The sequence below is a fragment of the Schistocerca gregaria genome, chromosome 1 (genome assembly GCF_023897955.1).
Source record: "Schistocerca gregaria isolate iqSchGreg1 chromosome 1, iqSchGreg1.2, whole genome shotgun sequence".
Taxonomy (NCBI): Eukaryota; Metazoa; Arthropoda; class Insecta; order Orthoptera; family Acrididae; genus Schistocerca; species Schistocerca gregaria.
Window position 1 is genome coordinate 328,469,040 of NC_064920.1, and position 24,494 is coordinate 328,493,533.

Here is a 24,494-nt window from a genome sequence, read left to right on the forward strand (position 1 = left end):
GGGCCACGCCAGCTCGATACGGCACGGCACGGCACGCCGCTGCGCCGCGCAGTAACGCCACCAGGCCGCCCTCTCCAGCTCCCTGCGCCACGCTACAAACACTCTCACAAGCTGTTTCAACCCCACCGGACAAAAAATTATCCATCTCTTGGAGACATCAGGTTAAAATCGTGCCACACACCCTCTAGCCTCGATTATGGCCTCACTTCGGCCGATAAGACAGTACAAGAGTTTCTTCTGGGGTCTCATACTCCGCGTGTCGTAGCCACACATCTATAATTATACCCCATAATGCTGCCAAATTACGGGGTTCCTGACCACGACATTTCACCCGCTGTTCCAAATAACCCCATACACGGGCAATGCAATACACTTTTTTTCTCTCTGCCAACTTCGGTAGAGAAATGCGAAATTTGTTTTTAGACTTTGTGGAATATTCCTGCTTCGTGCCCTATGGTTTCGAAACAAGGTAGCGCTATACGTTACTTTCAAAGTGATGTCTCTAACAAAGGTGCGTTCCGAACAGACAGCTGTCAATAAATTTCTTTTGGCGGGAAACCAGAGCATCACACACATTCGTAGGAGTTTGCAGAATGTCTACGTAATCCTGACAGTGAACAAAAACACACTCAGTGGTTCGGCGAGACGTCTGCCATCATCCTAAAAAAGTGGAGCAAACCTGTCCGATCTACTGCGTGCCGGGCGGCCGCACTCAGTTGTGGGTTGGGTTGGGTTGGGTTGTTTGGGGGGAAGAGACCAAACTGCGAGGTCAACGGTCTCATCGGATTAAAAAAGGATGGGGAAGGAAATAGGCCGTGCCCTTTCAAAGGAACCATCTCAGCATTTGCCTGGAGCGATTTAGGGAAATCACAGAAAACCTAAATCAGGATGGCCGGACGCCGGATTGAACCGTCCAGAATGCGAGTCCAGTGTGTAGCTGTGACCCCTGCGTTGTAGGAATGCGCGGAGACTCTCATTCGGGGTAATCGACGGATAACAATCATATACTTCAGAACTCTTCGGTCCTCAACTGGACTCCTCTGTTGATGGAGCTGACACTCTTTATTGGATTGTTCTTCCACCTACACCCTACAATCCGGATCTCGCACCTACTGCGTGAAGCCGTACGTGGATACAGCAAGAACTTGGCTCCGACATCGACCACGAGAGTGGTACCATTCGGGCATGCACACCCTTCCAGTAATGTGGTGTATGACCGTTGAGTTGACAGAGATTATGTTGAAATATGTATTTTAGCCAAAAGAGTGCGGAATAATATGGCATACTGAAATCCTGGATAAAACAAACATGTGTTCCTTTACTCATTGAGCGCCCCTCGTATTGCCTATGGAATTCAGATCGTTTGAATTAGTGGGCCATTCGAGTAGCGTTAGTGTACTTGAGTGTTCGTCAAGCCAAGAATGTATACGTACAGCCGTCTGAACACGACTTCGTGAAAGACCCACTCTTAATTACAAAAAAAAAGAAAAAAATGGCTCTTAGCACTATGGGACTTAACATCTGAGTTCATCAATCACCTACATCTTAGAACTACTTAAACCTAACTAACCTAAGGACATCACACACGTCCATGCCCGAGGCAGGACTCGAACCTGCGACCGTAGCAGCAGCGTGGTTCCAGACTGATGCTCCTAGAACCGCTCGGCCACAGTGGCTAGCCTCTTAATTACAGCTGAGTGTTCGGGATCCCCACCAGATCGGGTTAAAGGAAGGCTCAGAAGCAGTCTTTGCGCTCATTAAATCCTACCTTGGCCATCGAGGTCGCCGGATCTCTCCAAAATTTAGAACGTTTGGAGCATTGCGGGTAGGTCCTCCAACCATCTCGAGGTTTTGACGATCTAACGCTCCAGTTGGATAGAATTTGTTACAATATCGCCAAAAATAACGTCCAACAGCTCTGTCAATCAGTGCCAAGTGGAATAACCGCTTGTACAATATCCAGAGGTGGTCTGACGTGTTATTGACTTACTCAGTATGTGAAGCTCTTTCTCTTGGTACATTACCAACTTTAGGTGAAATTTTAATCATTTATTTGTCTGTACTCGTACATCGTATCTGATTTCCCTTCCATTCGCATAAGTGCCTTTATTTTTTAATTTATACTGTATTATTTTCAATGATTCAAAATATAAACGTTTATATCAGTATGTATGCAAACCCCAAGATAGATGTAAACTGTTTTTGCAGAAGCAAGGACACATACATGATCACTCTACTATTCGTATTTCAGTGTTTGTCAGAGGGCTCGTCAAAACAGACTATTGCTCTGCAATTCAACTCTCGGATCGCACGTAAAAAAACGGACACTCAGTATTTCCATGAAACTGGTTACTTCTCTTATTTTATAGCACTAATCATTTCACCCTATGTAGATGGGAATCAACAAAATATATTTGATTTCTGAGGAGTATCTTGGTGGCTGAAATTTCGTGAAAAGACTACGCCGCAACGTCTTTCTTTTAGCAATTGTCAGCCGGCCGGTGTGCCTGTGCGGTTCTAGGCGCTTCAGTCTGGAACCGCGCGACCGCTACGGTCGCAGGTTCGAATGGTGCCTCTGGTATGGATGTGTGTGATGTCCTTAGGTTAGTTAGGTTTAAGTAGTTCTAAGTTCTAGGGGACTGATGACCACCGATGTTAAGTCCTATAGTGCTCAGAGCCATTTAACATTTGTCATCCCAACTTGTGCATCATATCCGTCACACTTGTTCCCTTTCTCGAGATAATACAAAAGGAGCTCCCCTTCTGTAAACTTTTTCGAAGTCTTCCCTCAATCCTATGTGGTAAGGATCCCATACCGTATCCCACACCATAAAGTTATCGTGCAGAAGAGTACGGTCAAGCGTAATGTTTGGTTGGTATTTTCCACAACGTTTTCTACGAGATGGTTCCAATTAAAATTTTTCGTAATTGTAATTCCAAGGAGGGTAGTTCAATTAACAGATTTTAAATTTGTGTGATTTCGCATGCAACCGAAATTTAATGGATTCTTTTTAGTATTTATGTGGATGATTTCTCACTTTCGATTGCTTAGAGTCAATTTTTCTTTTCTCGCCACACAGGTAAGACGTCTATATCATTTTACACCTGATTTTGATATTCTGATGACTTTACTAGACGGTAAAAGTGTGCAACATAGATCAAGAACAGCAGTGGCCTACAACGCTTCCTTGGAGAACGGCGGATGTCACTTGCGTTTCACTCGATGCCTTTCCATCAGTTACTACGGACTGTGACCTTTCTGACAGGAAATGACGAATTCATTCGCACAATTGTGACGATACTCCACAGGCATTAAATTTGATTAGAAGCAGCATGTGAGGAACGGTGTCAATAGCCTTCGGTGGTGCTAATTTCTTTCCTATATTCGGGCTACGTGACGAGGGCCTCGGGATGTCGTGCGGTCGTTACACACCTGCCGGTACAAGTGCTCGAGGTAGTGCCTGCAGCATCGAGTGGGTGGGGAGTTTGCGTGGGCAGGTGGCTGCGTCTGCGTCCCCCGGGAGCCGTCGCCCATGCGATTTCCCTCTCGCCGGTTGGCGAATCGCACCCGGCGAGGGTGGAACCGGCCCGGCAGCGGGAATGCGGCAAATTTGGGTCGGCAATGGTTGGCGCCACCTGACAGCCCTAATGAAAACCGGCGTCGTTTAATTAGTTCCGTGGCGGGGCGTCGAGCTAACAATTCAGATTAAGACTGGAGAGATGCAAATGCGCGCCTGCCGCGCCAAGGGCGGAGGTAGGTGAGTGCGAGGGAGGGGAGGCGCCTCGTAATTCGCCCCTCGACACCTGCACCTGCGCCACCAGCCCAGCGCGGAGCGTCGCCCACCGCTGCACAGCTGCGCCCCGGGGATTTTCATATCTGCGGCCTCGGATTAAGCCTCGCGTGCCGCGAGTCTGACGGTTTACCAGCACAGCAGCCGTTTTGCGACGTTTCGAATAATGCTGCAAAATTTGATCAAGGTCTTGTTTCTACGGACAGAGGACACTTTGAGAGATCTAGAGTATTGAGAGTTAGAATACGCCGTATGTTTGCAAGTTGTACCTACCAGTGGATTTTTCCTTTAGCTTCTCAAGTTATTACCAACAGCTAATGCTGAGAAGTACCCCCGGCGCTAGTGCATCTCATATCGGCGGTCACTGGTTTCCCTAACAGGCAGACGTCGTATAACGCCTCTCCTGCATATCACTCTAGAATAGGGTTCGTTACGACACGTTTGCTATTGTTCATCTCGACACAAAATTTAATGTGGAGCACTGGTCGTCAAACATCTTTTCTTACGAGCCACTGTTGACATTCCTGAGTGACCTCTCGTTCCGCACAGGAATGAGGGGTGGTTGGGTGGGGGGGGGGGGGATTTAAAGTCATAACTGAAAGATAAATTCAGTTTCCAGCAAACCATGGTTATTGACAGAAGCTTACCTTGTTACAGCAAATATTTTAAGTGAAAAAGGAAATTACATATTGGAACTACATGCTTTTTTCTGAAGGCTTACATAGCGACCAATTCTCAGTACCTAAGTTGGCAATGTGGCCAGTGCCATCACAACCTGATGCCATGTTAAATTTTCTGATTCCAGGCGCATTTTCTAGGCATCTTCAAGCCCAAGCATCTGAAAGAATACCAAGCGACTGCAATATACCGTTTTCAAATCAGACTTTTGAATGAGGCCAAATATTACAGACCAGATAGGGTTTTAAATAATATCAATTCATTAAATTAAAATCATCACAAAGGGGTATAATGGTGGATGACAGCTTTGTATATAAAAATAATTATAAGTGAGTTTCATCTTTTGTACTATACTCTTTTTTTCATTTGCAGTAACTACTCTTATTTGGGTGAACACCTTGGCCATACTCCCTATCGTGTTCCACAGAAGAAGCTATTAAAGTGAAATAAAAAACGAGGAACTACATTTGTAATTTAAATGGCGTTCTTTAAACAGTGATATTGTAAAACATTATTACTCTCCATCGAAGTGAGACAACAAGAATAATATAAATAACTTACTTTATAAGAGACTAAAAAATAATGGAAAGTCGTTCATCTGTCAATCTCTCGGACACCAATGGTGATACACACTTCTCGGCAGGCTGCAGCACTTTTCAGCGGAAAAAAATATGGAGTGAGTACTTTTTCCATACTGGCCACATCACCGCACCTTCCACTCCCGATATTACTGTTAACTGGTAACCTATATAAACGAGTATGTTAATTAATTAATAACAGTTACTGCAATATGAGACACGATCACGTACGTTTACTAAATGTTTTGAGTGTCATTTTTCTTTTACTCATTCCATTGCATTACAATTTTATTTCATGTTACTTGCCACAAACATCTATCACGTTTGAAGATGATTGTCTGTATAGTGCGCATTCATGCATCCATATTACTTCCGTTTGACGTTTGTACCATAGCAACTGAACGGTGCTAGTTGTGCACGCATGTGAGTTGTCAGCTCTGGAAGACAAACAATAAAATATTTCCCCCTCCCCGCTCACTTCTATTAAATCCACAGCTGCCGAGCTACATACCACTCTACACCTACACGGATACCCTGCAAATAACATTTAAATGCCTGGTGGACGGTTCGTCGAACTACTTTCACAATAATTCTCGGTCGCTTTTCCTCATTTAGGTAGGCGTCAACAAAACATTTTCGCATTCAACGGAGAAAGTTGGTTACTGAAATTTCATGACAAGATTCCGCCGCAACGAAAAACTTTTTTTTTTAATTATGTCCATGCCAATTCCTGTATCAGATCAGTGACATTCTCTTCCCTATTTCTCGATAATACAGAACGTGCTGCTCTTCTTTGAATTTTCTCGATGTACTCCGTTAATCCTATCTGATAAAGATCCCACACTGCACAGCAGTACTCCAAAAGAGGGCGGACAAGCGTAGTGCAGGCAGTTTCTTTAGTAGATCGGCTGCATCTAATAAGTGTTCTGCCATTAAAGCGCAGTCTTTGGTTCGCCTGCCGCACAGCATTTTCTACGCGTGCTTTCCAATTTAAATTTTTCGTAATTTTAATTTCTAAGTATTTAGTTGATTTTAGAACCTTTACATTTGACTAATTTTTCGTGTAACCGTAGTTTAATGGATTCCATTTATCACTTTTGTGGATGACCTCGCAGTTTTATTTAGGGTCAAGTGCTAATTTTAGAATCTTATAGATATCTTTCCTAAACCGTTTTGCAATTCTTTTTTATCTTCTGATGACTTTACTAGACTATAAACGACAGCATCACCTGCAAACAACGGAAGACGGCTGTTCAGATTGTCTCCTAAATCATTGATATAGGTAAGGAACAGCAGAGGGCCTATAACTCTACCTTGGGGAACACCAGAAATCACTTCTATTTTACTGATGACTTTCCGCGAATTACAACTAACTGTGACCTCTCTGGCAGGAAATTAGGAATCTAGTCACATAACTGAGACAAGATTCCATAAGCACACACTTTGACTACCAACTGTTAGCGAGGTACAGCGTCAAAAGCTTTCTGAAAACCATAAATACAAAATCAAGCTGAAATCCCTTGTGAATAGCAGTCAACACTTCGTGTGAGTAAAGAGCTAATTGTGATTTTTAAGGACGTCTTTTCCTAAATTCTTCTTGAGTGAATCAGTAGACCGTTCTCTTCAAGATAATTCGTAATATTCGAACACAATGTATGTTCCAAAATCATGCTGACAATCACCGTTAATGATACGGGCCTCTAATTTAGTGGCTTACTCCTAATGCCATTCTTGAATATTGGTGTCATCTCTGCAACTTTCCAATCTTTGCGTATGGATCTCTCGTCGAGCGAACTGCTGTATATGCTTCTTAAGTATGGAGTAATTGCATCAGCATTCTCTGAAAGGAACCTAATTGGTATACAGTCTCGAGCGGAAGACTTGATTTTATTAAGCGATTTAAGTTGCTTCGCTACTCCTAGGATATCTACTTCTAAGTTACTCATGATGTTAGCTGTTCTTGATTCGGATTCTGAAATGTTTACTTCATCTTTACTCTATCCCTCAAGTAAGGGTCAAATATTCACCAACGTGAATCAAAATTACGTCCATCTTGAAATATTACAAAAAAATGGTTCAAATGGCTCTGAGCACTATGGGACTTCACATCTGAGGTCATCAGTCCCCTAGAACTTAGAACTACTTAAACCTAACTAACCTAAGGACATCACACGCATCCGTGCCCGAGGCAGAATTCGAACCTGCGACCGTAGCGGTCGCGCGGTTCCAGAGTGAAGCGCCTAGAACCGATCGGCCACCCTGGCCGACGAAATATTAGAGCCTCAGTAAATATTTTTGTTTGTTGCTGAGTAAGAAAAATACTTAAGAATCTTTTAACTCTGGCTGACGGGTTTAGGTTCTGCTGTTAGTTTGTAGAAGCGTATTATTATAAAATACGACTGAGAATCGCGGGCCGCACGAGAACTTGATTCGGGCGGCGTGAGGAACACGGATCGCAATTTGATGACCATTGATCCAGATGTAGTTTCACCCACTCTCTCTGGGAAGAAAAACTGGATTGTAACGTCTTATACATGGAAGATACTTTATCTTATGACGCAAGGCTAACAAATAGCCAATATTTGTTTGCCTAAGTGAAATGATAATTTGGTCGGTTGCACTGGCTTCCTACCATCTTCAGTGGCTTCCAATTGACTTGTTTCCTAAGTACTGACATAAACAAGTTGTGACGATCACTTTGTTTATACTTAGTTACTTTTTAGATGCCGGTCGGTGTTGCCGTGCGGTTCTAGGCGCTTCAGTCTGAAACCGCGTGACCGCTACGGTTGCAGGTTCGAATCCTGCCTCGGGCATGGATGTGTGTGATGTCATTAGGTTAGTTAGGTTTAAGTAGTTCTGAGTCCTAGGGGACTGATGACCACCGATGTTAATTCCCATAGTGCTCAGAGTCATTTGAACCATTCTTTGAACTTTTTAGATGAGCGTTCTTTGCGGATACCAGCAGAAAGCGTTTTTCTTCTTATTTAAAAAAAATATGTACGAAGTATGGCACATTTAAACCGTTTAGATGCATACCGAGAAGACATTTCGCAAATAGAAAAAAAAAGAAATCACTTTACGTCAATATGGTAAGACATCTGTCAATGTAAGTTGTTGACAAACTGTCACGTCTATTGTATATTTCAGACAATGTATAAACTAACCCGCTTCGATGGTGTCATGAAGAGCGTCCGGCCCGAATTGCTAGCAACATTTCCAAAACCCATACAACAAATTTCGACACCGTTGAAGAGACGGGAAAAGACAAAAAGAAAGAGAGAGAGCGCAGGCACGAATGGGAAACAAGAAAATAAATCACCTTTCTATCACATCTTTTTGAGTTACGACTATGTTTGTCTTTTGCCCTTAAATTACATAAGCAAGTATATTTTCGTTAATTCTGTTCACCCTGTGTCGAGATCCTATGGGCAAAGTTAGATTTCTTCGCCAGATTAGAAATCAGTTCCTGCAAATTGACAATCTAGTCACAATGGGGACGGTACGGGAAATATCGTACATTCAATGTAGTTTGGGGAATTTTTTCTATTCGTCTTACTGAACAGGTCGTAAATGTATCGGTTTTGTGCCATGCATGAAATAATCTGTATGACACAAAACTGATATTATTTCACACAATATAAATATATTGCATAGTGTATTGCATACTTCACTGTGCAGCAAGAGTTGATACGAGGCTTTAATGATGTGCCCAGAAAAAGAAAGAATCGAATGCTCTAAGGTTAGTGTAGATGGCTTCCTCTGCAGGAAACATCTCCGGTGTCGGGGCTGAAACACCACTGACGACGAAGTAGTGAAAAATGAAGGCGCGGATACAATCTACAACCAACTCAGACACGAACTTTGAAGACCTCCACCCGCTGCGACATCACATAACGGCCGCATTCTCAAATACAGCTCCTTAAAATGCCAGTTAGCTACTTTTCATTAAAACAAACTTGGACTTAATAACCACTCCTGATTCAGCGTAAGGGCACTTCCGAATTGTTTCCGGATTCATTCCTCATGGCATTCTCAAACTTGATAATGGTTTTAATTTTCTTTTATGGATCCACTGCTTCTTGATAGCCCTCCGAGGCTCAGTATACGTTTGCTGTCGGCTTCTTAGGGTGGGTTTATTGCTGGGCGGCGGGGCGGTGGAGCCGGGTTTTATGCGGCGAGCGCTCGCCGCTCCACCAGCAGTCGGGGGGGGGGGGGGGGGGGGGGGTCGTACGTAGCCCTGCCTCGCCTCACGCCAAGGCACGTCAGGAAGGCGATGGCCCACGCCCGTGCAGCACTGAAGGCGAACAGAATCGTCGCTTCCCTACAGCATTCTACCGCTCCTCTCGAACCGGTCGAAACTAGAGCCTTCCGTACTTCCATGTAGGTGTACAGCTTTGGTCTCATCTACAGCTACACAACGACTCTACAATTTTCTCTTAAGTGTTTGTCTGAGGATTCGTAGAACCACTTTCACAATATTTTTCCAACGTTCCACTCTCAAAAAGTACATGGGATAAATGAACATCTAAACCCTTCGCTGCTACCGCTGGCCATTTCAGGGTAAGGTTATGCTAATCTAAAAATTTTATAATTACTTTTAAAATGAGTATATTATTTTGATGGAGAGTTGCTATATTGGTTGGTAATGGTTGGTGAGCTCTGACTAACTGTTGTATGAATGCAGCTTGTTGTTTCGCATACGATTTACATTCGAATGTGATTGGTATCTCCAATGATACTATAACCATATTCAAACAAAAATTATCTTGTACATGCACTAGGAGAAGATAGCTAGTGAATGAACGAGGATTCAGTAAATACGGTAGAACGTTCCAAATTTTAGGTGCACACACTGATGAGAACTTCAACTCGAAGAAGCATATTACTTAGCTTCTCAAACAATTACGTTCACCTACATTCGCTCTTTGCATAATTGCTAGTCTTGGAAACAAAGGAATCAAACTGCTGAAATATTTTGCATATGTCTGCTCAGTTTTCTGGAGCTCCTCGTCACTTAGAAAGAAGAAAATGTTAATTGCACAAAAGGGAGCAGTAAGAATAATATGTGTGTAGGATTACCCGTGGCCGTGATGTGGGTTATTTCTTGAAGAAGGTGGATATTTTGATTACACCAGCATCATATATATTCGATGGTGCAGTCAAAATACCCACCTTCTTGAAGAAATACCCACATGACGGGCACGGGTATTCTCACTACTCCCTTTTGTGCAATTAACATTTTCTTCTTTCTAAGTGACGAGTTGCCCCAGAAAACTGAGCTTGTCAAAATTAGTCCATCATAACTTGAAAAGAGTACTGAAATACATATCTAACACACTGGAGCAAAAATAACCTTAACTTTTTGTTCCCGTTGCAACACTGATAGGCATTTCTTTGGATGTAAGGAGGAGTTGACGGATTCAGTCGTCAGTGGATCCGCAAGCGACTCCTGCATCCTCCGGTGCGTTGAGCCCCGGTGCTGTCGTGGCGGGGATCTGCAGAAAGAAGCGTGCTTGGCTCGGAGCAACCGGGTCCCGCAGGAGCTGAGCAAACAGAAGACAGCCGTACCCCGGCGGCGCAGTGCTCGTGGTGGCGTCGCACTGTTTGCGCCGGCTTCCGCGAGTCGCCTAAATCACCGCAGCCCCCACCCCCCACTGCCCTCCCACATCCCTTCTCTGCGCCCCTCCGCCCCTCCAGGGAACGCCGAAATTAGTCGACACTCTCGTCCCGTCTGCTCCTCTCATTCTTTACCGTTTCTTTCTTCCTCTTATTTACGCTTCCACCTGGCGTCTTCTCTTTTTCAAATTAAGCCAGTGTTTATTATCATCCCCATTCCTCGTCTTCCGCAATTTTATATTCTTTTTCTTTTTTCTGTTGCACAGGAATTTATGTTTTAACGGGCGCCTGTCCACTCGACCTGGATCTCCCTATTCCTGTAACTTCTTGTCTTTCTTGTCCAATTTATCTCACGCATACTCGTGTGCATATCTAAGTAAAATGTCACAGTAAAATGCCCTCAGAGCCGTTTATTACTGTCTGACAAATAAGACATCATCTTCTGCACCATCTAAGCAGCCCGCATAGCCGACTGCGCGAAAACACGCACTTCCGGGGCGCTGGGAGAGGCGCCGGCATCGAATCGTATCCCCGCCACGGATTAGCCACGGAGGGCGGTGTGCCGGCGAGATAGGGTGTGGTTTTTAGGTAGTTTTCCACATCTGCTTAGCTAAATGACATAATTTTTTCTGTTTTTCTCGTTTGGTCACCTCACTTTGTCGCATCAGTATTTCAGAATTTTGCCTTGCAGACTCTCTTCCCGCTGTGTCATTAAAGTGAATAGTTCAAAATGGTTCAAATGGCTCTGAGCACTGTGGGACTTAATTTCTGAGGTCATCAGTCACCTAGAACTTAGAACTACTTAAACCTAACTAACCTGAGGACATCACACACATCCATGCCCGAGGCAGGATTCGAACCTGCGACGGTAGCGGTTGCGCGGTTACAGACTGTAGCGCCTAGAACCGCTCGGCTACCCAGGCCGGCAAAGTGAATAGTTATTTTTGTGCACAAGTTAAGCACTCTTCTGGCGCTTTCCGCCGTCCCCATTACAACGAAATCTCTATCTCGCCATGACGTCATTCTGCTACATTGCTGGCTAGCGTTCCCAGCCTCATTCAGTGTGTCACAATATCACCTGTGTTAGCCGCTGCGGGCCAGAGTGGACGAGCGGTTCTAGTCTCGCTACAGTCTGGAACCGCGCGACCTCTACGGTCGCAGGTTCGAATCCTGCCTCGGGCATGGATGTGTGTGATGTCCTTAGGTTAGTTAGGTTTAAGTATTTCAAAGTTCTAGGGGATTGATGTCCTCAGAAGTTAAGTCCCATAGTGCTCAAAGCCATTTTTATTAGCCGCTGTACCATCAGCGATTTTTTCTCTCTGGAATTCCACCTAGCCGCCTCTAGTGTTGCCAGGAAAGTTAAATTTTTCTGGCAGCACCAAGTACACTGTTCTGCAGTGCAACAGAATTGAACACAGTTGATCTGGTAGACTGGACAGCCTAAAAGAACTTTTAGGCCGTTTTCCACCCTCATTTAGGCACATGCTGAATCTTCACTCAGAAAATATGATACGTAAATAATTTAAGTCCGATGACACGCCAGAGCAAAATTAACACGAATCACATAGAGATGGTGCGCCCAACTTCAGTCCCTCAGGTTAACTGACAGCTATGGCCACAGAATGGGCACCTGGCCACCATGTTACACTACTGGCCATTAAAATTGCTACACCAAGAAAAAAATGCAGATGATAATCGGGTATTCATTGGACAAATATATTATACTAGAACTGACATGTTATTACTTTTTCATGCAATTTCGGGGCACAGATCCTGAGAAATCAGTACCCAGAACAACCACCTCTGGCCGTAATAACGGTCTTGATACGCCTGGGCATTGAGTCAAACAGAGCTTGCATGGCGTGTACAGGTACAGCAGCCCATGCAGCTTCAACACGATACCACAGTTCATCAAGAGTGGTGACTGGCGTATTGTGATGAGCCAGTTGCTTGGCCACCATTGAGCAGACGTTTTCAATTGGTGAGAGATCTGGAGAATGTGCTGGCCAGGGCAGCAGTCGAACATTTTCTCTATCCAGAAGGGCCCGTACAGGACCTGGAATATGCGGTCGTGCATTATGCTGCAGAAATGTAGGGTTTCGCAGGGATCGAATGAAGGGTAGAGCCACGGTCGTAACACATCTGAAATGTAACGTCCACTGTTCAAAGTGCCGTCAATGCGAACAAGAGGTGACCGAGACGTGCTACCAATGGCACCCCGTACCATCACGCCGAGTGATACACCAGTATGGCAATGACAAATACACGCTTCCAATGAGCTTTCACCGCGATGTCGCCATACACGGATGCGACCATCATGATGCTGTAAACAGAACCTGTATCCATCCGAAAAAATGACGTTTTGCCGTTCGTGCACACAGGTTCGTCGTTGAGTACGCCATGACAGGTGCTCCTGTCTGTGATGGAGCGCCAAGGATAACCGCAGCCATTGTCTCCGAGCTGATAGTCCATGCTCCTGCAAACGTCATCGAACTGTTCGTGCAGATGTTTGTGGTCTTGCAAATGTCCCCATCTGTTGTCTCAGGGATCGAGATGTGGCTGCACCATCCGTTACAGCCATGCGGATAAGATGTCTGTCATCTCGACTGCTAGTGATACGAGACCGTTGGGATCCAGCACGGCGTTCCGTATTACCCTCCTGAACCCACCGATTCCATATCCTGCTAACATTCATTGGATCTCGACCAACGCGAACAGCAATGTCGCGATACAATAAACCGCAATCGCGATAGGCTACAATCCGACCGTTATCAACATCGAATACCTGATGGTACGCATTTCTCCTCCTTACACGAGGCATCACAGCAACGTTTCACCAGGCACCGCCGGTGAACTGCTGTTTGTGTATGAGAAATCGGTTGAAAAGTTTCCTCATGTCAGCACGTTGTAGGTGTCGCCACCGGCGCCAACCTTGTGTGAATGCTCTGATTAGCTAATCATTTGCTTATCACAGTATCTTCTTCGTGTCGGTTAAATTTCAAGTCTGTAGCACATCTTCTGGTGTAGCAATTTTAATGGGCAGTAGTGTAAGTAGAACTAAATTTGCCACATAATGAAAACAGTGGAGCGTAACGAGCAAATGCACGCTTGGAAAGAGAAATGGGCGATAGAAGGGGGCGGATGTGAAAAGAAACAGTAGCTTACCGTCGTGTTTTCCGCTTTTCGGTGGTGTGGCTTCCCCCACGTTCCTTCATTTACGTGACGGAGGGACGTATGTTCTAGGAGATGGGGTTTGGGACGAGGGACGGCAGGCAGCGGCGTTTAACGCGCAGCTGAGCCGGCGCACAGGTGCCGGCGGCCGCCGGTCCCATCAGGCCGGCGGGCCTGTCTAAACACTCGCCCTGCCCCCTGATTTCATCTCCGGTGTTGGCTCAGCGGCGCAGACCGGACTGGCGAGGGAATTCCTCCCCCCACTGGTCCGTCCAGGCACGCCACAACTTGTGTAGCCGTCAGCCGGGCGCAGAACTGGAATCCTCAACTTGCCCACCGCTACCGGCCAGCCGCGCCATCCGTCCATTGTCCCAGTACCGGCAGCCAACTTCAGCGCTTGCATCCATTCAGTATCTGCCGTCTCTGCTTTCGGCATAGGGCTGAAATTCAGTGTAGTGCAGTCTCCACTGCATTTAATGTAAACGGACTGCATAGCAGTACGCTATGGAAATGGATACAAAAACTGGTTTCGTGGGGTAACTCCTTACACAACATTGAAGTAGAGCTCAGTAAATGCTTAAACAATCAAAATCACAAAACTACTATAAGTACTATATAAACAATTACCATTTCGTGGCACAAAACATATTGAAATGAAATGAAAGCATTGCATCATTAACGTGGAGGTTGCGATGTCTTAACCGCATAGTGTAAGTCTTTCTATTTGAAGCCATTTCGGCGATTTGCGCTACCGTGATAATGAAGATACGATAATGACATCGTAACATTTAGTCCCCGAGCGAAAAAAATCTCAACCCTACTAAACGGAGCTCGGAATCCCCATATCCAGAAGCAGCAATGCCAGTCATTAGCGCACTTCTTTTGGTCTCCTTTGTAGTGGTCTGTTTTCTTCGTAGTTATTTCTTCAGTGGTTGTCAGTAGATATTGCATAGCATCTTTCGCATTCATTCTACGAGAACTTACTTAGTTGTTTCTTATTATTATTCAGATAGTTGTCAGACCACTGACGGAACGCGCTGGCGCCCATGAGCTGCGGAAACCAAACTTATTTCATCTATTTAACTAAACAAATTTTCGAGAATGCAGCTGGCTACGGCGATATAGTCACAAAGTCCGTCGGATTATGACGGTTCACGACAACGAAAGTCTACCCTTTAAAATTCAGTTTGGTTTCCCCAAACAGATATATCGGAAAACTAAGCGAGTCCTGTACGACCATGAGAACCACAACGCCGTTGACATCACCACTCAGGCTGAATCCGTCTTCTTTGACAATAGGAAGGCATTCTATACAGTTCTGTACTGGTGTTTAATGAAAAAAATAGTTACTTACCCAGTATCGTGTCAGATTTGTGACTGGATTAGACTTCCTTGCAGACAGAACTCAACAGAACAAAATGAACGGATGTAAAGGTGATTTTGTAAGTACCTCAAGGAAGTGAAACACGACCGTAGCTGTTTATATTACACACAGTGTTCGTTTTAAGGCGACACATCCAAATATCTCGAAAACGAGGCATCATACGAAACAAATGTTCCAGGTGACAAGTTAATGTCAGTAGATGAGACATGGGTCTGTACTACAGCTGGTCAACTCATAAAGATCCCTCATGAGTGAAAGGGGTCAATATTGTATTTTCAGATGGGAACCCTCCAATTTTTATTGCATATTGCTTCGAGATATTTCGTTCCCGTATGGTAAAACATATGACCCTGTATATATTATAAATAACCTAGCGGATAAAGTCAGATGAGTGTAGCGAAGCACTGGAACACCCGCACGGGACTGACGAATAGTGCAGTTGACCCTGTAAGTGAGAAAGTATAACATTTGCGCATACATAGGAAATAAAATCGTCTGGTCTACATTTATGCTATTGACGGCAAATTGTATGGAAGAGTAACTATCGTAAAACATCCAGGAGTAACCAGCGAGAGCGACCTTGTATCGAATAACTACATGAAACCAGTAACAGGAAAAGCAATTGCCAGACTGTCGTTTATAGGAATGTCTTTAAGGAAATATAATTCATGCACGAAATAAGTGGTTTACAAAACATCTGTTCGACCTATTCTTTAGTATTTCTCAACATTCTGGGGTCCTTACAAGCTAGCACTCATAGGAGAGTTGGAGATGCAACGAAGAACGGCGTGTTTCGTCACAGGACCGTTTAGTCCGAGCGAGAGCGCTACGTAGACCCTGCAAGAGAGGTGTGTATCATGTAGAGGTTTGCTACTGAAATTACGAGAAAGAACGTTCCGGGAAGAGTCAGTCAACGTATTATATATGCCGCATACCCCTCGAGAAATGATTGCAATGACGAAACTAGAGACATTATAGCTAAGAAGGGCTAAGGGCAACCATTCTTCCCACGTTCCTTCTGCGAATGGAACAGTGAATTTGGGGTCAAGGAGATATGACTGAAATATCTTTCGCCGCACACATCCGAGTGGCTTGCACAGGAAAGATTCAGATGCAGAGAACATATTTATCTTTCTGAAGCCACAAACTGACCATTTTAAGAAAGTGCAAACCCCGTGAAGTCTCCCAGCTTTCTCCAAGATAAGAAGTATTTCATCCCGATACCAAAGAGCGTTGCACGAGAAAAGTGAGCAGAAGGCCCTTTACATAAATTCGATTAAACTCCAACTATCTGAACGTACGTTACACGCCGTCTGCGGTGGATCTTCAAGAGTAGAACACGTCCATCTGACTTATGCAGATGTACTACTGTGCGTTTTATTGTGTACTACTTTATCTATGGCGTAAAAATCATTTGCGAGCGCTACATATATGGGAACGGCCATGTGCACAACGTGCTTTTGGGTTTTAAACGTTTATGACAGACCTTTGTAAATTATGCTGCATTTTATCCACATGACAGCTTGGCTCTAGATTGCAAATCAAAACCTCATAACAAAGTGTTTGAAGACCTGAAGATAGCAGCAAACTTTGTCGAAATCAACTGCTTGTAAATAAAGAAGTATTTATGCGATCTTGGCTCTGGAAAGTGTGTTTTTGTAATAAACAAAGACACTGAACATGTACTCTAAAGTACGTACCTAAAGAGCTATGTGCACTTATTCTTCTTCGATACTGCGTAACACGTCTCTTTTATGGAAAGCTCTTGGCTTTCCATATTCAGGGAGTATGGACCAAAATAAGAAAAAAAAGTCCAGTAAACATGGGCTCTAAAGTGCGTACCTTAAGAGCTATGAATACTTGTTCATCTTCGGTGCTGCCGAACACGTTGTTAAAGAAGTTCTCGTAACTCTTACAGCATGCACTTTAAAGACCACGTTTACTTGCCCTTTTCTTCTTGGTTTGGTCGGTACTATCTCCTCCCGCAATACGGGAAGCAAAGAACTCTCACTAGAAGAGATCTGTTTCGTACTATCAAAGATGAACCAATGTTCATAGCTCTTAAGGTGGGCGCTTTAGAGTCCATGTTTGCCAGACTTTTTTTTCATGTTTCGGTGCAGGTAACATGTCCCCAAAATTTGTAAAAGTGTTTTTAAAATGCCCTGTATACAGGATGAAAAGTATTTAAACCGACAAACTCTGGGAAGCTGTAGGGGACATCAAAACAAATATTCTCCACTCATGTCATTTTTTCCTATGAGGAGTATTTAAACCCGTAGAGGAAGATTTCTCTGGCAGCTTATTAGTTAAACCAACAAACACTTCTGCATTTTTTTTTATGACCGAAAGACGTCACATTAACACAACCCCATTCCAATTGCAGTAGATTTTCAAAAATGTCTCCACTGACACGTAAACAAAGGCTACACCGTCGGATCATGTTCTGTCTGACACGGGCAAAACCCCAGGAGTATCCTGAAATGCCGCTGCTACTGCTACTATCCGGACAGCCAGATCTTCTGATGTAATAGGGGTTGCACAAACAAGGTTGCGCATGTCTCCCCACCGAAAAAAGTCCGGTTGGGACATACCTGGGGATCGAGCAGGGCATGGTACAGGACGACCTCTGCCAATCCACGTTCCTGGGAACCGTCGGTCCAGGAATCTACGCACACGAAGACTGAAATATGCCGGCACCCCGTCATGTTGGAACCACATGCGTTGTCTTGTAGGGAGCGGTACGTCTTCCAGCAAATTCTGGCAATGCTCTGGCGAGAAAATTGTAATAGTGCCTACCATTTAATGGCCTAGGTAGAGGATACGGCCCAATTAAACAGTCCCCAACAACACCGACCCACACATTAACGAAGAACAGCACTTGATGAGCGCTAATAACTGTGACATGTGGGTTATCCTCACTCCAAACATGCGAATTGTGCATGTCGAAGACTCCATCAAGCCCGAACGTTGCTTCATTGGTAAACAACACAGAGGATGGAAATGTAGGATACATTTCACCCTGTTCTAGGTACTACTGCAAAAACTGTCCTGTGGGTGGATAATCGACAGATTCCAGGTTGTGGACACGCTGTAAGTGAAATGGAAGTAACAATTGCTCTCGAAGGACTGTTTTTACATTCGTCCCCATGTTACGTGCAATTGCACGAGTGCTGATGGAAGGATCCCGCTCCACATGCTGCAAGACAGCTTCCTCAAATTGCAGCGATCTTACCGTGCGACGGCGTCCCTGTCCAGGTAATCTGATAAATGACCCGGTCTCACGCAGACGTTGGTACACAGCAGCAAAGGTCGTATGATGCGGGATACGGCGATTAGAATATTGTTGTTGATAAACCCGCGGTGCAGCTCGTGCGTTGTGGTGCGCTACGTAGTACGCACCAACCATATCAGTGTACTCACTCCAGGTGTATCGTTCCATTAGTAAATAGAGACAATGCACGACTACACTCGTGGACAGCAGTTGAAATGGTTCCTGAGCACTATTGGACTTAACATGTCAGGTCATCAGTCCCCTAGAACTTACAACTACTTAAACATAACTAACCTAATGACATCACACACATCCATGCCCGAGTCAGGATTCGAACCTGCGACCGTAGCAGGCGAGCGGTTCCGGACTCAAGCGCCTAGAACCGCTCGACCACCGTGGCCGGCGGACAGCAGTTGCTGACAACTGAAGAGCGTAATACGGCTTTTAACAACTGAAGAGCTTAACACGGGCTCCTCCGGATTAAATAATCCTCGCAGGAAAAAAATAAGGGAAAAATATTTGTCGGCCGGAGTTGCCGAGCGGTTCTAGGCGCTACAATCTGGAAACGCGCAACCGCTACGGTCGCAGGTTCGAATGCTGCCTCGGGCATGGATGTGTGTGATGTCTTTAGGTTAGTTAGGTTTAAGTAGTTCTAAGTTCTAGGGGACTGATGACCTTAGAAGTTAAGTCCCATAATGCTCAGAGCCATTTTTGAAAAATATTTGTTTTGATGACCTCTACAACCTCCCAGAGTTTGTCGGTTTAAATACTTTTCACCCTGTAGAGCTCTTCTTCGCTATGTCATCGTGAGTAGTTTCACCTCATTGGATAACCTTAAGCTTTTAGAATGACGAATAAAGCTTGCTCCTTGTAGCGTTTCCGAAGCTCTCGCAGCGTGGAAGCCTGGATGGAGACCGGTACCGGCGCACCATCGCTGTCTGACGTTTTACCACAAACTCGACTATTTCTTACTCCCCCGCGAGCAAATCGAGTCGCCTGAGAGTTGGAAACAGCGACGGACGCTCGCTGTGGAGGAGGCGCCGACGCCGCGTTACGAGCGCTCCGCTCTCTGCGCGCTGATAGCCGCCCTCGCCGCTGCCGCCGCGGAAGATCAAAGTTTAGTGGCAGCAGCGGCCGTTACAGCTGCCAGCCACCCCCCAGCCTGCATAAAGCCGGGGACGGAACGCGACGGGGTGGGGACCGCCTTAAGAGGGCCCAACTCAAACAGCACCCGCCGAGAGCCAGGCAAATTCTGCAGATTAAACATCTCACAGAAAAACAACAGGGCAAATTATCTTTAAGACATCTCTCTCCGTGTTTGCTACCAGTCGGAAACAACTTGTGCGTATTTGCGCATCTCCCTGTATTAGCTGGCAAGTTATTGGATTGTCCATTGTTCCCAACGGCACATCTTAATTGGATTCGTCATCCAGGAGAGAGATGCGGTCTCGTGGGCCTGCTTTTCTTGCGGATGGACTAAGCGACCTTTCATTTCTAGCTAACTCTTACATAAAATGTTACTAAAATTGTGTATAGAGTTACTTCTTTCAGAGCAAGGATGTGCTACAAATAGAGTTATAAAACTACCGTAGTTTTCCGTTGTTGTTGTTGTTGTTGTTGTTGCTGTTGTGGTCTTTCAGTCCTGAGACTGGTTTGATGCAGATCTACATGCTACTCTATCCCGTGCTAGTTTCCCCTCCTCCCAGTACGTATTGCAACCTACATCCTTCTGAATCTCATTAGTGTAGTCATCTCTTGGTCTCCCTCTACGATTTGTATCCTCCACGCTGCCCCCCAATACTAAACTGATGATATCTTGATGCCTCAGAACACGCCCTACCAACTGATCCCTTCTTCTAGTCAAGTTGTGCCACAAACTCCTATTCTCCCCAATCCTATTCAATACCTCCTCAATAAATGTGATCCACCCATCCAATCTTCAGCATTCTTCTGTAGCACCACATTTCGAAAGCTTCTATTCTCTTCTTTTTCAAACTATTTATCGTCCATATTTCACTTCCATACACAGCTACACTCCATACAAATACTTTCAGAAACGACTTCCCGGCACTTAAATCCATACTCGATGTTAACAAATTTCTCTTCTTCAGAGACGCTTTCCTTGCCGTTGCCAGTCTACATTTTATATCGTCTCTACTTCGACCATCATCAGTTATTTTGCTCCCCAAATAGCAAAACTTCTTTACTATTTTAAGTGTCTCAGTCCCTAATATAATTCCCTCAACATCACCCGATTTAATTCGACTACATTCCATTATCCTCGTTTTGCTTTGGTTGATGTTCATCTTATATCCTCCTTTCAAGACACTGTCCATTCCGTTCAACTGCTCTTCCAGGTCTTTTACTATCTCTGATAGAATTACAATGTCATCGGCAAACCTCAAAGTTTTTATTTCTTCTCCATGGATTTTAATACCTACTCCGAATTTTCCATTTGTTTCCTTTACTGCTTCCTCAATATACAGATTGAATAGCATCGGGGAGAGGCTACAACCCTGTCTCACTCCCTTCCCAACCACTGCTTCTCTTTCATAGCATAAATAAGCATATACTATGGTCACTTATGGTCGTAGACGCGTTTCCTGTTCATTGGGTGTGCTGCATACCTATCGGGTCTTACTAGAGTCCCCTAAAAACCGAAAGCGATGAACTGTCTACAAACTGATTGAGGATATGTAAATGGCGAGGTAACCTACGGAGTATTTTTGTTCTACACAGTTATTCTCCTGCTGTTACTTACGAATAAACAACATTTATAACAAAACTGAAAATTTGAATGTTTAATTCAGGTAATCACCTTGAGGTTGAAGTTCTTTTATCCGTGTTTGCTTTAACAATAAATATGTTTTTGGATGCGGTCCGCCATGTACACCAATACCCGCACCACAGAAACCATCAACATCATCAAACAAAAATTATAAGAACAGGCAGAAATTCACAAACTCCACACAAAACAAATAGCTAGCGTTCTGAAACTAATCACAGAGCAACACTACTTCTCATTTGAATGTTGGGCTTTATAAGGTTCCCTTTCTGTGCAGCGATCGTGCAGTATAAAATTATAAAAAATGTAGCAACTGGTTGGATTGCTAACCAACATTTTCCCAATCATACTGAAAATTAAATATTTAAAACAATAGTAATCGTTACGTAGATAGTATCATATGCCTTCTACATGAAACACCCAGTCGCATCCAACAACACCAAAGTGATATAAACAAAGTCCACCCAAAAATAAAATTCACCGTAGAAACAAAAAACGACTAAATGTAAAATTTTCTTGACCTCGCAATATACAAACACAACAATCAACACCAATTCTCCATATTACGGAAAGTGACCACCACCGGCACAGTCATTCACAAACATTCTAATCATCCGATTGCGCGCAGACTAGCCGGCTTCCAATATATGCTACACAGACTGAACAATACTCCACTCACTGAAAACAACTATAACATTGAATTACGGAGAATCAGACAAACAGCTGTAGAGAATGGATACTATATCTACACTACTGATAAATGAACCACAAAATTAAAATAAAATAACAAAGGACACCCAACACACAAAAACCTTCTCACCAACTTACTGACAGACACAACACACATAAGAGCACACATGAACTAGAAACACCAACAACAACAAGTGGTTCACTCTCGCCTACAACAACAAAGCAGCCCACAGAATAGGCAATATACTCAAAAAACAAGGGCTAAAAACAGCCTACAGGACAGACAACTCAACACAGAAAAAACTAAGGACAACCAACACAAGCACCGACAAACACAACACATCTGGTATTTACCAACTAACATGTCAGGACTGCAAATCAATTTATATAGGACAGACGAGCAGAAACTTGAATACCAGACACACAGAATGGAGAAGAAAAATTAAAAAGTATCAGCTGTCATTCCACATTTGCTGAATACCTTATGGACTTGAAACATTACCCAACAGACATCAACACTGACTTGAAAATTCTCAAATGTAGCTACAGCCACGACAAAAACTAACAACTGAAGAAAACTATCAAATACAAGAAGCCATAGTTGAAGGAAAACAAGTAATACATGAATACACAGCTCTCTGCAATGGAACTCTGTTTTCTTCCCTCAAAGAATTATTTGATAACACCAACCTACAGAGCCCTCACACACACACAACCCGCCTCCTCCCCCCCCCCCCCCCCCCACCACTCCCTACACACACACACACACACACACAAACAAAAAAGTAACGAAAAATCCTCAAAAATTCAGATGATTACGTGGTTGTATTTTTTACATCAGGTGATGGAACTGTAACCGTTCCGAAACAAGTAATGTACCCAGTAAAGGACTGTGGATGAAGCAACTGTCCTGTGCTTTTCTTCAATTTTCAAAATTTGCTTGTACCTTTGCGGCTGCCCCATAATGAGAACTCCTTGTGTGATGTTCGATAAGAACAGGAGTCAGTGAACAAAGTAAAATATTTCAGATTTTTGTAGACATTCATGAAACGTTAACTGGAAGAAGCATATTACTGAACTACTCAAACAATTACGCTCGGCTGCTTTTGTTCTTCATGTAATTGGTAACTCTGAATGGAAAAAAATAAAACAACTATTTTGCATATTTACACTCAGCAACGTCTTCTGGGATAGTTTTTTGGTGTAATTCATCACTTAGAAAGGAAGTATTAACTGCTAAAATTTAGCAGGAGAAATATGTAATGTCCATCTTGTGAGTGCCTCTTCGAGGAGACAGGCATTTTATCTGCAGCTTCAGCTTCAGGAATAACGAAAATCTTCGTAAGTAACCTATATTAAATTCAGAAGAACAGTGATGTCCATAGCTACAACAGCATGAAAAAAAAAAAAAAAAAACAGGAAGTGCCAGAGTTCCATACAAGCTTAATTATTTATATACATGGTTTCTCTACAGGCTTTCATGGGTGAGTCTGAGAGTATAAACATATGTTACATAAATGGAGATATCTTTTGACTGCATTAACTTAGAAGTTTAATTTTTTTACACCCCTAAAGACGGTCCACCTTAGCATTCGACATAAATTCAAATTTGATACACTTCACCAGTTCCTGAGGAAAAAGGGTCTTGAGACAAACGGACAACATAGTCATCCTATAAAAGATTCTTTTTTACCAACTGAGATACGGAACCATAAAAATGAACTTCATTACCCATTATTAAAGCCGCCAGTGGCTCAGAAAAAAGTTCAGTAAGCATCGTCATAAAGGTTTAATCATATACGCAACGGAATACGTCAGTCCACAAAACGGAATTTAAACGTATCCAAAGAATCATTTCTTCTGGACAGCTGCTTTTCCATAAACGTATTTTTATTAAAAAAACCGGCAACATACTCGAAAAAACCTAGATTTTAAGTGTACGCGCGTGAAGATAACTGAAATGTCATGATCGTGAGGCACTGTTGGCCGTGAGTCCCCATTCGGGGATGTTCGGCCGCCGTATGTCCTTTATAGTTGAAGCCACTTCGGTGACTTACGGGTCAATGATGAGGAAAATGATGATCAAGGACACACAACATCCAGTCCCTTGCCGGGAGGACGACGGTTCAATCCCGTGTCCAGCCATCCTGATTTGGGTTTTCAGAGATTTCCCCTAATCACTCCAGGCAAATGCTGGTATGGTTCCTTTGGAAGGGCACGGCCGATTTCCTTCTCCGTCCTTCCCTAATCCGACGAGACCGATGACCTCGCTGTTTGGTCACTTCCGCCTTGCCGGGAATCGAACCCGAGCCCTTCTGCTTGGTAGGCGGTAATGCTACCGCTACGCTACGGAGTCGGACGAGAAGATAACTGATTGTTCATTAGTACGAAAACTAATTTTTCTTGCGTATCATATAAATTAATTCGTTCTTATTCTTTCCGATAAAAAAATTGTTCAGATTCCTTAAGTAACATCTAATTAATTAATTAATGAACTAAAGAAAGATAACAAGTGCGCATGTGTTGACTG

The 24,494-nt window shown here is 43.9% G+C and overlaps 1 protein-coding gene across 2 annotated transcripts in view; it reads left to right on the forward strand.

The window, feature by feature from the left end:
• The window catches only part of LOC126344021 (transcriptional repressor scratch 1-like), a 131,288-nt gene that overhangs the window by 91,654 nt on the left and 15,140 nt on the right, over positions 1-24,494 (forward strand). The gene's annotated exons all lie outside the window — the stretch shown is intronic.